The sequence below is a fragment of the Diabrotica virgifera genome, chromosome 7, assembly GCF_917563875.1.
Source record: "Diabrotica virgifera virgifera chromosome 7, PGI_DIABVI_V3a".
Classification (NCBI taxonomy): Eukaryota; Metazoa; Arthropoda; class Insecta; order Coleoptera; family Chrysomelidae; genus Diabrotica; species Diabrotica virgifera.
Window position 1 is genome coordinate 229,072,147 of NC_065449.1, and position 16,248 is coordinate 229,088,394.

A 16,248-nucleotide genomic window follows, 5' to 3' on the forward strand; every position below is an offset into this window, starting at 1 on the left:
TTTTCCATCCACTGCCTTATAATGAAAATTGCATCTGTTGTTGATCTACCCTGCATAAAGCCAAATTGATTCTCGGATATTTCGGTTTCTTCACGTATCCGTCTATCAATTACTCTTTCCCATATTTTCATGGTGTGGCTAAGCAGTTTTATAGCCCTGTAGTCCATGGTTCATTACCGTGCGTCATTAATACCTGGCGAGATAAAACACATACTTTTTATCTAGTATCATTGTCTTCCACGCATGAAACTAAAGACAAACCAGATACCGTCTGTTATTAAGTAAAGACACATGTTATTTTTATGAACGCAATAGACTCAGTACATCGAAAAGAGATAGGTACAAAAAAGAAGCTTGGGGAAGTTTTCAGATTTTAAGTACAATTTGTGACGTTTCTGGTTTGTTTACTTGTTGCTGTCAGTTTGTTGGATTTTTGCTGTTTTTTGTCCTGTTTTTGCACTTAGAACTTATTTATATTACACAAACAGTTGTTTTCACTAATTTTATATTGGAGTTTGAAATTTTATGGTAAGTGTATCTTATTTTGCCATTAATTTACATACAAAGTTAACCTCATTCACACAGTTAAGGAATGGTTTTGTTTAAGTTTCCGCAAAAGTGAAAGAAATGAAACAAGAAAATATTTTATTATAAAGTCAATGGGAAAATCCCAGTAGCTGGCTGTATACCATAGTTAAAAAAACTTATATGGAAGTAAAAAAACTTCAATTTGTATACTGGTGAAAATAGTTTATTAAAAATGTCATTTGGATGACATTTTAAGAAGTTTTTTAATAAACTATTTTATACCAGTATACAAATTGAAGTTTTTTACTTCTGTATGAAATATTTTTTTGTTATTAATTACTAATGATATTAAAAGAATTTATTAAGAAAAAACAAGTAAAATCCTTTATAAAAGGTATATTTATTAAAATGGCCTAAAAAGGGCTACATCACAAGTATAACTAGTTTTCAATCTGATAACAGATCAGCATCAGTGCTGACAAGATGCTGACATGCTAACCACCAAAATACAAAAAGATTAGGGTAAAAACCATTTACAACTTGATCAGTCATGGAAACATTGACTATAAAATTATGAAATTAAACATGGATGCACAAAATATCACGTATATTATGCCCAGGGTATCATTGACCCCAAATTGAGTTGTTCACATGTTGAATTATTGGTGGCAACTGGTTAGTTTGGCAACGAACAAGTCATAGTTTGTCGAATTCGCTCTAAAGTATAAAGCATTAAGCTCGAAATGACAGAAAAAACGTACGTCCGTATTATTATACATAGAACTTTGAGAAATAGTCTTCGTTGAAAGGTATTTCAATATTAAAGCGACTTCTAATAATACTTCTTATAGAGGTATAATTGGTTGACGATTATAATACTTAAATAGATAACCAATCCATGACGCGAATAAAGATAATTTGAAACAAAAGTAATCTATCGTGACAGTATTTTCACAATGTCAAATGTCAACGTATAAAATGACAATGATAATTCTAGCTTAGACAGTCAACGACGTAAATATAAATATTTTATGTCATTGGTATAAAATATTCGGACATTGTATAGTAAAATTGTATTCTATATAAATATAAATATTCTTACAACTATCAAATTTAACTAAAATGTCATGCAGCGATTCGCGACATTCCTAAAATCTAATATGACGTCAAAATTAATGACGCACCGAAAAAAGGGTTTGGGATAAACTGTAACGTCAATCATGTTGCAAAGGAGACGGAAGTCTCCTAATATAAAGAGACGGAAAAATCTCCAAAAATAAAATTACAAACACTTGAACAAGGCCTTTACGTGGGCAGATTATTAATTTTCATACAATTGAAAAACAAGTATCTGCTGTAAATAAATTTAAGAGATTTTTGTTGAATTTGAGTACAAAAAAGTTCTTTTGTAAATTAGGAATCTCGGATTACGTTGAAAAAACAGCAAATAATCGAAAACTTTTAATGGAAAAATATAATATAAAAAAGACACCTACGACCAATGATTCATGTATGGGCCATTCCACGAACATACGCCTGTTTTGGATTACTTCGACAACGAATATTTTACTGTGCAACATAAGAAGTACGAAAGTAAATGTCGCTAATAATTATTCCAATAAACAACAATGTAATTTGCAATTTACTTTCGTTCCTCTTATTTTGCACAGTAAAATATTCGTTGTCGAAGTAATCCAAAACAGGCGTATGTTCGTGGAATAGGGTATAAACAACATTTCTATACATACAAAGAAATCTCTCAATATTTAAAATAATAATTTAAAAACAAACGAATTTGTATTACTCCTCTGGTTTGCACGCAGCTCAAGTCTATTGCTATCCTCGGCGTACAATACTGCTACAAAATAGCGTTGAAATTTCATATCTTCTATAATCCGCTGTTCTCTAAGTACATCTCTACAAATAGATGGTTGGTGAATGAGACAAGCAATTGACCAGAAACTCCAGAAAGGTCAAAGACAGATTTAGTCTAGTTAACTAGTAGACTAAAAATATCTTTGTAACAGTAATTTCAAGCTGGCGTTAATAATTTAAATTTACCACACACTTCAGAATTTCAGAAGCATATTCCCACTGTGAGAATCAATTCAAGGAAATAAACTCTGAGGAAAATGTCCAAGGAAAAAGATAAAACAATCATTGACCTGAGAATACCCCAGTTTAGTACAGCTTTCTGCCGGTACTGAAATGACAACGCATTACATCACCTCATCACGTTTCAAAAATTTTGTTAAATATGTAAAAAAATTCCATGTTGGCATTAAATGCAACTTACGGATCTAATTACATCATGTTTAAGTTAAAAATAAGACTGATATGAAACTATTAAAGGAGTTAATAACCTCAAAGTATCTGCATATATATCCTTATCTAACAAAAAAATAACATACTTAGAAACAGTAATCATTTGGATAGTCTAAATATCAAATTTGTAGTAGGGGAGGAAAGTATGCTAAATTTGCAATCACTCGAGCGCTTTGGGGACCTATTGGGTTGTGATTATTAGGTCCTAAAATCAAAAAAAGTTAAGTAAAATTTTCCATTTTAATGGGGACTTTCCATTTTTTAATTTAATTTTCCATTTCCAACAATCGTTTTTTCGATTATAGCGCCATCTATCCATAATTCGAAAAAATGTTTCGAATCAAAGTTGCTTATTTTTACGTAAAAAATCCAAATATGCAATAAAAATTTGGGGCCCCTATTTAAGATTTTAACATAACCTCCCACCCCGCCGCCGCGGGGCGACGTGTTTGGTACCATTCGATAGATTTTTCAAAAATATTGAATAAGTGTATTTTGCAGTTTTTAGATCTGATGTTTATTTTGCGAAATATCGCGGGATTTGTATTTAAAATTTTAAATTTACCCCCCCCCTCTCCGTGGGGGGTCATGTTTGGTATCATTCGATAGATTTTTGAAAAATATTGAACAATTATTTTTTAGTTTTTCTATATCACGTTCATCTCGCGAAATATTCGCTTGTTTTTTGTGAAACTTTTTGACCCTCCCATTTCTTTACGCCCCGCTCAATTTGTCAGATTTTTGAAATATACACTCTTTTGCATGTATGTACTTAACTTACCTTATCTTGTATCTGACAATTTCGAGTATTTTTAAGGATAGATTTTTTTCGGACCCCCCTTAACGAACGCCCCTGTGTTAAGAGCCCATATATGGTAGAGGTACATCTGCAGGGTACCAACCAGGTTTCTCCCCATATGATAATCTGACGCGCTCGAGTAACTGCAAAAATCCCCGCTTGGGCTCCCCTACCATCGTTAAAAGTTCCCAGGGGTTGGCCGGTTCGCTGTATACCGTAGTAGCTAAAAAACTTTACAATAAAGTAAAAACTTCCAGTGTAATACTTGGTATACTATGTTTAATAAAACATTACAATTAAAAAGCCAAAAGAAGAGAAGGAATCCTTAGAAGGATTATACGAAATTATTTTTATTAAAAAATAGACTCAAAAAAACTGAACAATTGAAAATTGAACACTAACGATATAAAATTGGAAATAAAAGTTTGTTTACCAAAAAATCTACATATTCTTCGTTCTTCTATAATTCTGTATAGAGTGGAGTCATGAATCTTCACTGAAGCAACACTGAAGAGACTCGAAGCATTTAAAATGTGGTGATTTGAGGATTTCCTGGATAGACTATGTTACCAATGAAGAAATTCTACAAAGAAGGGTAAATTTCTACAAAGGAAAGACGCAAACTGAAATAGCTTGGCCAGATAATGCATAATGAATAACGATACAGATACAGACTACCTACTTCGGATTATACTTTAAGGAAAGGTGCATGGAAAAAGAGGTTCCAGGAAGAAGCAGAATATCCTGGCTTCACAACCTAAGAAAATGGTTTAACTTAACCACCACCGGACTTTTCAACATTTAACAGTCAAAATAGTGTCCAAGTTCCTAATGAATAGGCACCATAAGAAGAAGAACGTCCTCTAAAGCAAGACAACAATGTTAAAGATATATTAGGTATGCCTGAGATGTCTCATATACATAACTTGATTGAAGGTAGGTTGTAGAACTCTAGCAGAAGTCCGAAATGTAGAGATGGTTGGACGAACAGTCAAGAGAAAGCTTAAAGGAGCAGGGTAAAGAGTAGAAGAGCAGAAATGATACATTTCTTTTTGTTTTCAGATGAAACACTAATATCCTTAAGATGGAGCGTGTTTGGAGAAGATGACATACATATATGAGATTTGTTGAATTAAATATTTCCCCGCGATTTCCATTTGCTGCCTAATGTATGCTGATGACGTGGTGTTGATGGGAAATACTGAAGGCGACTTCAAACAGGCGACGAACAAAAACTGGAACAGTGTACTTGAGGAAAAAGGTTTAAAACTTAGTAGGACAAAGACAAAGTATTTGGAATGTTCGCGCTTAAAGCTAAGTTACTACAAATAAAATGATATCTTTGGATTTTTAGTGCCATTTTGGATACCTTTGGATTTAATCTTAAAAGAATTGTTGCACTGTGAGTTCCTGGAAGAAGCAGGCGAGGAAGACCAATGAAGACTTGGGGAGACGCTTAGGCAGGACATGTCGGTAAAAAGGATTGATGTTGATATGACCCAAATATATTTATCATAAATATTTTGAATTAGATGATTTCAAACATCTAGATTCACGATGTTGTTCTGAAGCTATTTTCTTGTGGCATTTTTATAATCAAGTATATTCAAATGGGAAATAAGCCACAATTTTACCCAAAAATGACCTTATTAACGTTTCGACGCCCAAGTCGGGTGTCGTTGTCAAAATACAAAATAATACTAAATAAACAAAAATGTTGTTGCTTAGTAAAAAATTCTTCTAATTTATTTAATCTGACTCATTTATATCGGCAATTCAGACACGTATTATACATTTTAAAGTAGACGACTTTAAAATGATATTGCCAATATTGATGAGTTGCGTTCCTGGGACGACTTTACTAAAAGATAGTTCATTCGATTACATGAAATCAATCCCAACTCAAGAATATCCGCCAAAAAAAATCATAGCATGTGATCTGTCTTTAAAAAGACAACCAAATGCAACGGTGGCACTGAAATTCTCGCGTTAGAGATTCCATAGTAAATCACGAGGAAAAACCAGGAAAAACCTCGTGATACTATCCCGATTACGTCAAGTATAAATTACGTCAAAAATACGTCAAGACCATTAGACGTTAGAGTAAATGAACATCAGTCTTATATAAAAAATAGAGAATTTGATAGATCTCAAATATGTCAACACGCATGGGATAATGAACATAGAGTTCAGTGGAGAGATTCAAGTATAGTCCTAAAAGAAGCAGATAGTAAAAAGAGAAAAATCAAAGAAGCGGCTCTAATTATGCTAAATGAAACCAATTGTGTCGCAAATTCCTCGGTAGAATGCAGTAGGATGTGGTTACCCATATTAAAGGAGGAAGTCAATAGAAAGAAAATACCACAATTAGTAAATCAGTAACATATCGAGTTAGTACATATTTAGTATTTTAGTATTATTTAAAATTTAAAATATCAAGTCAGAGTTTGGTATTAGTTTTGAATGTAAACCCAAATACTTCCGATGTCGGGATAGTATCACGAGGTTTTTCCTGGTTTTCCCTCGTGATTTACTATGGAACTTCTAACGCGAGAATTTCAGTGCCACCGTTGCATTTGGTTGTCTTTTTAAAGACTCACATGCTATGATTTTTTGTGGCGGATATTCTTGAGTTGGGATTGATTTCATGTAATCGAATGAACTATCTTTTAGTAAAGTCGTCCCAGGAACGCAACTCATCAATATTGGCAATATCATTTTAAAGTCGTCTACTTTAAAATGTATAATACGTGTCTGAATTGCCGATATAAATGAATCAGATTAAATAAATTATTAGAAGAATTTTTTACTAAGCAACAACATTTTTGTTTATTTAGAATTATTTTGTATTTTGACAACGACACCCGACTTGGGCGTCGAAACGTTAATAAGGTAATTTTTGGATAAAATTGTGGCTTATTTCCCATTTGAATATACTTGATCTAGATTCACTTTTTAAATACATAGATATGATAAATGAATCATTGGCATTCAAACCAGCTACATCCAGTTTTTGTAAATGAGAAGCTTTAACTCAATCTGGTCTAGAAATAATAACAATTACTGTTATAAATCAAAACAGGTTGTACAGCACTAGGGTGTCGTTGCAAAACAAGCTAAAGTGAAAAATTATTTTCAAAACACAGTAACACCCACCTGGTGTACCTACCTTATACCTTATACCTAGAAAAATGCTGATTAATTAAAATATAACTTAAGAATCAGGAACAAAATTAAAAACGTGTATTTAATTTAATAGGCCTGGTTCCCGCGTACCAAAAAAAAGTGAATTAAATAGTAAGCTGAAAATTTGTTTAATAGCTTAACAGTGTCTACTCGGACAAACTTTGATGTACGGGAACACTGCAGAAGAGGAAGTTTTAATTGTGGAACAGGTTACAGGTTTCGAACGTCAGATTACAAAACGTCTCCTGTATTTTGTCGGACATAACTTCCAATTTATTTGTTACCCTTTCATTAAACTCTTATGCAAAAATAAGACTGCTAATAAGACCACCAACATTATTTCTGTCATTTTGCATGTTCTACGTGTCGGACTTATTAAAATGCCCAACATATTTGTAGGACAAACTTTTTTCATATATTGTATAAAGTTTGCTATTGAATAACTTAAAAACCTGCTTGTTTTCACAATCATAAATTTGTCAGGATGACACGTTTCACAATTAAAATTTGTCAGGATGACACGTTTCACAATTAAAATTTCCCCGGTTCCAGTGTTCCCATACATCAAAGTTTGTCCGACTAGACACCGTTAAGCCACTAACAAATATTCAGCTTGCTATTAATAAACTTTTTTTGGTACGCGGAATCCAAGCCTATAAAGTTTCCACTTATATCGAAAACCTCATCATATTTTTCATATATTAAAAGTATCTGGTTCTGGTATTATTTCCACGTGAGACTGGAAAACAGACGCAAAAGATACAGATAAACAAATTTCATTGATTTCCTGAAAAATGCGTCGTATGGAGGTAGTCTTGTTTCAAAACTATAATGATTGGGTTTTTATTGGAAAACGATGGTATTGTATGTTGTATCAAAATTAAATGTAAACAGTCTACATCTACGAACATTGGGGATTGTTGCAAAACAAGCTAAAGTGAACAATTATTATTTTCAAAATATGTTAGTAGCATCCACGTGGTGTACCTTACATCTTACATGCAATCAAAAATATGACTTAAGAAACGGTAGCAACATTAAAAACGTGTATGTTAAATTTCACAGAAAATATCCACTTTTTTATGCTAAAAACATTTGGGAACACAGTCTTGGGACCATTTTTTTTGTACTTTAATAGTTAAATCTGAAGGAAAAAATAGTGCCGCCACCCGCAACGAGGGAATGGTCTCGGCGAGGGAATGGTCTCGGCACCCGCCTCGACAACTAATGGCCATTAGCATGGTAGGTACGGTAAATTTTTGCAGTTGGGTGCCTAGTGTCATGTGTCATGTGTAGTGTGTGTTGAGTAAGTATCTTGTTACTTTGCAAAGTCGACGTCATTGTCTTTGCAAAGAGACGCTAATTGTATCCGAACGTCTGCGGTCCCTCCGGTAAGTACCGATCCCACAAGGACAGAAACTATTTTCATTTATTAATTTATAATAAACGAAACATTCCTGACCCTGGTGAGATTCGAACTCGCCACCATTCGGACCTTTCGATCCAAAGGTAGGCGCTCTTAGCACTGAGCCACACAGTGGCGCACCTAGAATTTTCCTCTGGGTGGGGAGGGGTTAATTTTTTTGTATAGTTTGTTAAAGACAAGTTACATTTTCCTACTATCCTTTATATGCCCTGGGAGGGGTTTTAACCCCCAAAACCCCCTGGGTGCGCCACTGGAGCCACAGAGGGGGTAATTTCAAAAATTTAATGAGCGACATAATAGTGATTTTGGAGTGTAAAAATGTTGCGACTTAAAATCAATGTAGAATCTGTTCAAAAGCACCTACAAACTTTTTCAAAATACAAAAATGCAGCCCTTTATATATACCTTTAAGATAATGCTTTTATTTGTTTTTCTTTTCGGTTTAAATCTACAGGGTGAATTTTAAGTATGGAACACCTCAATTATCTCGGAAACAGCTTACACGATATTTTTATATATTTTTTGTGTGTAAGGGTCTTATTGTAACGTGGCCGATATTTTGGTGCTATTTACGGTGTTGCCAGATCTTCCGTTTGTCTGGAAATCTAATAAACTGTTAATTTTTTTCTGTAATGTTCCCTATACTTAAATGCTATAATTTCGGAGTTATTGTTAGATTTGCATTATTTTCGCCGAAGTTAAAATAATACATTTAGAATGACTGTTACAATATTTACTGTTACAATTGTTGGTGTTTATTTAAAGTCACAATGGATCCTATATCCTATTTCTGAAAAATAACGAATTAAGATTTTAATGGTATTAGGATATGGTGATATGCGTAGAAGTCAACAAGAAACGTGTAAACAATTTATATCCTAAGCGAAATCTACAACAAAATCTACTGTCAGTAAATTAGTAAAAAAAACCTTAACGAAGCTGGTTCAGTAAAAGAGAAATGATCAAATCAGGATGCAGAAAATCTGCATCAACTGCAATATTTACAATGTAAATAGATGATTCTAAGGGGGGGTTACAACTACTGGAGGGTCTCTAGGGGGTATGGAATGGTAATGGTGTTAAGCGTATAGAGAGCTCAAAGTACATCCCAATAGGGGGTACAACCCCCAAAACCGCCCTGGTTACGGCCCTGAATATCATCATAATATGGGCCGTTTCCGAGATAGTTGAGGAGTTCCTTACTTAAAACTCACACTGTAGATTCAGAATGAAGTGGAAAATCATTATTATTTCAAAAGTACACAAAAAGGGATCCATTTTTGCTTTTCAAAAAAGTTTGTAGGTACTTGTGAACAGATTCTAGAGTGATTTTAAGTCGTGGCATTATACACTCCAAAATCACTATTAATTCCCTCGTTCAACTTTTAAAATTTCGCAAAAAACATGATTCCTCGTTTCAGGTGGCGGTACTATTTTTTCATTCAGATTAAATACTAAAGAACAAACAAATTGGTCCCAAAAATGTGTCACCAATTTTAAAAATAAATGTTTTTAGCATCCAAGAAGTGAATATTTTTTGTGGAATACGAGATTATAATAATTTAAAGTTATTGCCATGTGAGACTGGAAAACACATGCAACAGATAACAAGTTTCATTGATTTCCTGAAAAATGCGTTGTATGGAGACAGTCTATTTTCAAAACTACCTACCTATTTGATAGACCAGGACTAATCTGTAAAAAAACGTGTATTTTTGGATGTGAGAGGTGGCATTCGGATTTTTGCAGATAAAGGTAGGTGACACCTTCAGTAATAATAATTGAATTATGCTCCTTCTTAAATATGCCCGGAACATTAATAAAAAAATTAAAATATTTAAAAATTTCGAAAAACATCGATTTTTTTCTGCTTTCTTTGCTTATAACTTTAAAACGGTTCGTTTTGGAACACAGTCGTAGAGAAATAAAATAAAGATAATTGAATTTTGTATGATACGACTGGTCAAAAATGTCTTAAGGTATTACCTTTTCTGCAATATAGCAATAAATACAAAATAAGGGGAAAAATACGCCTGTTGTTATTCAATGTTTCTTAAACACTTTGGTGGCACTTAGAACCTTAGTAATTCGCTTAGAAAATTCTTATAACTTGCTTAAATGGTCTACCAAATTTCATTAAAATCGACCTAATAGATTTTGCTTAATAAATTTGCAATGTAGATGTTTTTAAAAAAGTTCAAATTTTTTAAAATCTTTCTGAACAAAAAGTAGACCATTTAGAAGTTGGCTAATTTTTTTACATATAAAGAGGTGCTCTACCTATCTAATACACTTACAAAATTAAAATCGGATTATTTAAGGGGCCTCAGCAATGTTTTAAAATTATAAACAATTTTTTAGCTTATAAACAAATAGCTTTATTTAATAATAAAAAAATTAATTTACAATGCAAATAATTAAAACCGGTATAATTTGACTTAAACTTAATTCTGTCAGCAGAATTGCTATTTTATTTTTTAATCAAAAGTTATTCTCGTTCAAAAATTGCAATTTTTCGATTTTTTAAATGTTCCACCGCGTTTATCTCGAAAACTATGCATCCTACGAAAAAACTTGTAAGAACATTTTTTGCTTAGAATTACCCAAGAAATACAAAAAAATGTTTTATTTTGCGAAAAATCGATGTTATGTAATCCCTCAAGTTCTTTGTTCATAACAATCTTATCGACATCCGGATCAACTGTTACCCAAAAAATTCGTTTTCTACGGGTCAAAATACATAAAAAAACTTGGGTAAGTCCATCTAAATAAAGGAACCCGTAGCACCCCCTCCTGGCCACAGCACTAATTTGTTTATAAGCCAAAAAATTGTTTATAACTTTAAAATATTGCTGAGGCTGCTTAAATAATCCGATTTCAATTTTGTAAAGTGCATTAGATAGGTGGAGTGCTTCTTTATATGTAAAAAATTGACAAATCTTTGTTGTTCTAGTTTTTGTTGTGCAAGATTTTAAAAAATTTTCATTTTTTTAAAAAAGTTTAGATTGCAAAATTATTATGCAAAATCTAGTAAGTCAATTTTAATGAAATTTGGTTTACGGTTTTAGCACATTACAAAAATTTTCTAAACGAATTAATAGGAAGGTTCCAAGTGTAACCTAAGGGATGGAAAAACATTGAATAAGGTCAGGCTTGTTTTGCCCCCTTATTTTATAGTTATTGCTATTTTGCAGCAAGGGTGTTAAATTAAGACATTTTTAACCAATCGTATCTGATAAAAAATTTAATTATATTTGTTTTATTTCTATAAGACTTTGTTCCAAAATGAATCGTTTTAAAGTTATAAGCAAAGAAAGTAGAAAAAAAAACGAATTTTTTTGAAATTTTTAAATATTTTATTTTTTTTATTAATGTTCAGGGCATATTTGAGAAGGAGCATAAGTCAATTATTATTAACGAAGTTATCACCTAACTTTATCCGCAAAAATCCGAATGCCATCTCTCACATCCACCTAAAAACAGATCCTTCCTGGTCTATGATGCATATTATGATTATGTTTTTATTGGAAAACAATGTCATTAATTGCCACAAATTTCCCGATATAACCATTAAAAATAAAATTTTTTAAATTATTGTTTAGTAAAAATTTATGCGAAAGACGTGTAAAATTGATAGTGTTTTAACAACCCGAATACTTATAGTCTATGCAGCGGTTCTCAATCTTTTTGAGTCATGTACCACCAAATACTTTTTATTCTTTTTGTTACCACCTAACTGAAATACCTATCTAGCTAGGTGATCTAATTAACTATAATAGTGGTGCTTATTTTGGCTGTTTTGCATTTTGTGTACCACCTCAAATATTGAAATGTACCACCAGTGGTACATGTACCACAGATTGAGCCAAATACTTTTTATTATTTTTGGTACCACCTAACTGAAATACTTATCTAGCTAGGTGATCTAATTAACTATAATAGTGGTGCTTATTTTGTCTGTTTTGCGTTTTGTGTACCACCTCAAATAATGAAATGTACCACCAGTGGTACATGTACCACAGATTGAGAACCGCTGCAGTCTATAGTGAAAAAGTTATTAGGTAGGTACTGGAAGGCTGCAATTATCTATGACAATATTGACAACACCGACGATTTTTAAAGAATGCGGAAGTAATTGAAAAAAGTTCGGACAGCTAAGCTAGACCACACGATCTTATGAATGGAATACAGATACGCGACGTACCTAAAGGCAAAACATCACCGTTGCTTTTTATTGACAAAACAACCAAACAACGGAATTATTGTCTACATATTTTTAGCCTCTACATACATAAACACAAGAACTCGTCACCGAAGAAACCATCAAAACTGAAAAAAAGCAAATGAAATATGTTAGTTATGCGCAATTAAATCGCACATGGAGGATCGCGGGGCGCGGTGGAGAGAGAGGGGTTATGTTTTGTTTGCCTCTCGTAACGGTACACGCGCATTCCAAAGCCAAGAAGAAGAAGACTCTCACGGTCCGAGTACGTACGGAAAACAACTTGAAAAATATTTAATGCGGTCGGTCAAACACTAACACTATGTGTATGTGTCACACGAGATGGACGCATATTAACGAAATGTCAAAAAACTTACCTCTTTGAGCACTGGTTCAATTTCCTGTTTACATGTCTGGATCATGTTGAAAACACTTTAACCGTTGCGACTTTGAACGTACTCTACCATGTCTACATTTTCAGTTCTAATCAGGGAAAACACGTCGCTAAATTTGTGATTGTTTACCATCTTCAGGAAGATTAATATCCTGTGTCAGGTCACTGAATGAATGAAATTTTGAGACGCGGCAGTGGCGACGAAATCCCGCCTTTTCGTGATTCGTAAAAACACCAGAAATCCCAGTACACTAATAGTGTCGCACATATTTTTCGTGTGACTCTTCACGAGGTAAACAACTGCGTGAGACCCGTGAGAGTTACGTTCCCTTCGTGCACTTTCAAATCGACTAAAAAGAAACTGCGGAACGATATGCGAGATGGCGCGCTGACAGGGTTGCCGTTGCCACTTACACTGATGCGCCGGTTGTGAGTAAATTGCCACTACACAGGAAATACCATTATAGCCCTGCAATACACTATGATAATTGATATACTAATTTCATTCATATTTTCGGCGTATATATTATTAGTCTGGGCTGATTATCGGAGAATAGGCCATTTTTGAGAAAAGTTATTTACCAGCAATTTTATTGCTGGAATCGAATTATAAGATCCTATATATTAATAATATAGGTATGCAAAGTCCTCAGATAGTGTGCTACTTTTTTTATAAACAAAATGGCGCCCGAAAATCGTGTTTTTTTCAATTATTGCTCTATAACTCCGAAGATTTTAATTATACAACAAAAACTCTCAAATAAAAATTCACCTTGATTAAATTCTGCATAGAGACGTGTTTTTCCCGATCTGCTTCGATGAGAATTTTCCTCGGAAAATGGGGATTTTCCCAACAAAATCTTTAATTTTCAAATAAAGTTTTAGATAAGTAATTATCTACCAATATTTAAATAATTTGGTGACTTAAAAGCCTTTTTGGTTTAAATTATAGTTCCAGAAGCTGATGCAAATTAAACGAATATTTTAGCAACAATTCAATTGTTAATTAATAATTTACGGTCGCAATAATAACCAAAATAATTATGATACACTGATCAAACTTTGAAATCTTATAAACATGAGATTCCTTTTTAACATTTTGTCGACAAAATATAAATGTTTTATTTTTTTGCATAATCTTTAAATGTTAAAAAAAAATAGTTATAAACAAATTAACGTTTCTCAGAAAGTTTTTATTATATTGTAATTTTAAAAAATAGCTAAAATGCGCATTTCCAATATCTTGAAAATGAATGCTTTAAAACTTTTTTGCAACCATTTACAAAAAAGTTATGAAACAGCAAAGTAAACATACGATTAGTAAGGTGTTTATATATTTTTTAAATTCTTTTAAAGCGTAGAAGTGAGTATAATGTACAAGCTAATTATTTACAAAAAAATATCGATTATAAATTTAATGGTTATATTTTAATTAAAGATTATAAATATATTTTTTTGTAATTTACACGCGCGAAGGTAGAATAATACAGCACTGTAGCTGAAATTTTCACTCGGAGCGACGAATGGCCGCGCGAGACGTACACTTTTATAAAATAATATATGCTGCGTGTCAGTCGCTTCGAGTGAACATTTTAGCTCCGACTTTGTATCAGGCCTACTTTTGCGCTAAAAATTACAAAAAAAAAGTATTTTTAATCTTTGATTAAAATATAACCATTGCAGTAATTTTTGACATTCTTTGTGAGTAATTAGGTTGTACCATAGACTCACTTTTAAGCTTTGAAACAATTAAAACAAGTTATAAACAACGGAGATTTCCTATATTTACTTTGCTGTTTCATAACTTTTTTGCAAATGGTTGGAAAAATTTTTTAAAGCATTCATTTTCAAGACCTATTAAATACGCATTTTAAGTATTTTATAAAATTAGAATATAATAAACAATTTCTGAGAAATGTTAATTTTTTTATAACAATTTTTTTTAAACATTTAAAGATTATGCAAAAAAATGAAAAATTTATATTTTGTCGATACAATATTAAATAGGCATCACACCTTTATAATCTTTTTAAGTTTGATCAATATCTCATGATTATTTTGGTTGTTATTGCGACTGTAAATTTTTAATTAACAATTGAATTGTTGCTAAAAAATTCGTTTTATTTTCACCGGCTTCTGAATTTATAATCTATACCAAGAAAGCTTTTATCTCACCAAGTTATATAATTATTCATAAATAATTATTGGCCCAAAAAATTTATTTGAAAATTCGAGATTTTGTTGGGAAAAACCACATTTTCCGAGGAAAATTTTCGTCGCAGCAAATCGGAAAAAACATGCTTCTATGTAGAATTAAATTGGGGTGAATTTTTATTTGAGTGTTTTTGATGTAAAGTTAAAATCTTCGAAGTTATAGAGCAATAATTGAAAAAAATACGATTTGTCGGCGCCATTTTGTTTATAAAAAAAGTAGCACACTATCTGCGGACTGTGCATACCTATATTAATAATACATATGATCTTATAATTTGATTCCAGCAATAAAATTGCTGGTAAATAACCTTTCTTTGTACTTTACTAATTAGACCAGCGTATTATAACTATTTTTTTTTTCAAAATTTAAAGATTATGCAAAAAAAGGAAAAATTTATATTTTGTCGATAAAATATTAAATAAGCATCTCATCTTTATAATCTTTATAAGTTTGATCAATGTATCATGATTATTTTGGTTATTATTGCGATCGTAAATTGTTTATTAACAATTGAATTGTTGCTAAAATATTCGTTTAATTTTCACCGGCTTCTGGAATTACAATCTATACCAAGAAAGCTTTGATGTCACTAAGTTATTTAATTATTGATTAATAATTACTTACCTAAAACTTTATTTGAAAATTAGAGTTTTTGTTAGGAAAACCCGCATTTTCCGAGGAAAATTTTCGTCGGAGCAAATCGTGAAAAGCATATCTCTATGCAGAATTTAATTGCGGTGAATTTTTGTTTGGCTGTTTTTGTTGTAAAGTTAAAATCTTCGGAGTTACAGAGAAATAATTGAAAAAAATACGATTTGTCGGCGCCATTTTGTTTATAAAAAAAGTAGCACACTATCTGCGGACTTTGCATAACTTGATTATTAATATATAGGATCTTATAATTCGATTCCAGCAATAAAATTGCTGGTAAATAACTTTTCCATGAATTTTGCTAATTAGCCCAGAGTATATATGGTTTAGATTTAGATTGATTGACGTTCTACAATATTTTTATAACTTTCTGACTATTCGGAAAAATCTTGAATTTATCCTCTTGACAGTTTCAGAGAAAATGTAACACCTCATTCAATAATTCTTCAGAAAAAAAACTTGTGGCCCTCCCTGGTGGGGAGAGGATGGTTTGAAAATTTTC

At 32.1% G+C, this 16,248-nt stretch overlaps 1 protein-coding gene across 4 annotated transcripts in view; it reads right to left on the reverse strand.

The window, feature by feature from the left end:
• The window catches only part of LOC114344313 (serine/threonine-protein phosphatase 4 regulatory subunit 1), a 669,156-nt gene that overhangs the window by 237,901 nt on the left and 415,007 nt on the right, over window positions 1-16,248 (reverse strand). The window contains exon 1 of one of the 4 annotated variants that reach the window (XM_028295175.2): window positions 12,864-13,193. The exons of the other annotated variants lie outside the window; for them this stretch is intronic. The gene's annotated coding sequence lies outside the window, so the exon portion shown is untranslated. Of the gene's footprint in view, window positions 1-12,863; window positions 13,194-16,248 lie in introns of those variants that run through there. 4 annotated transcript variants of the gene reach the window in all.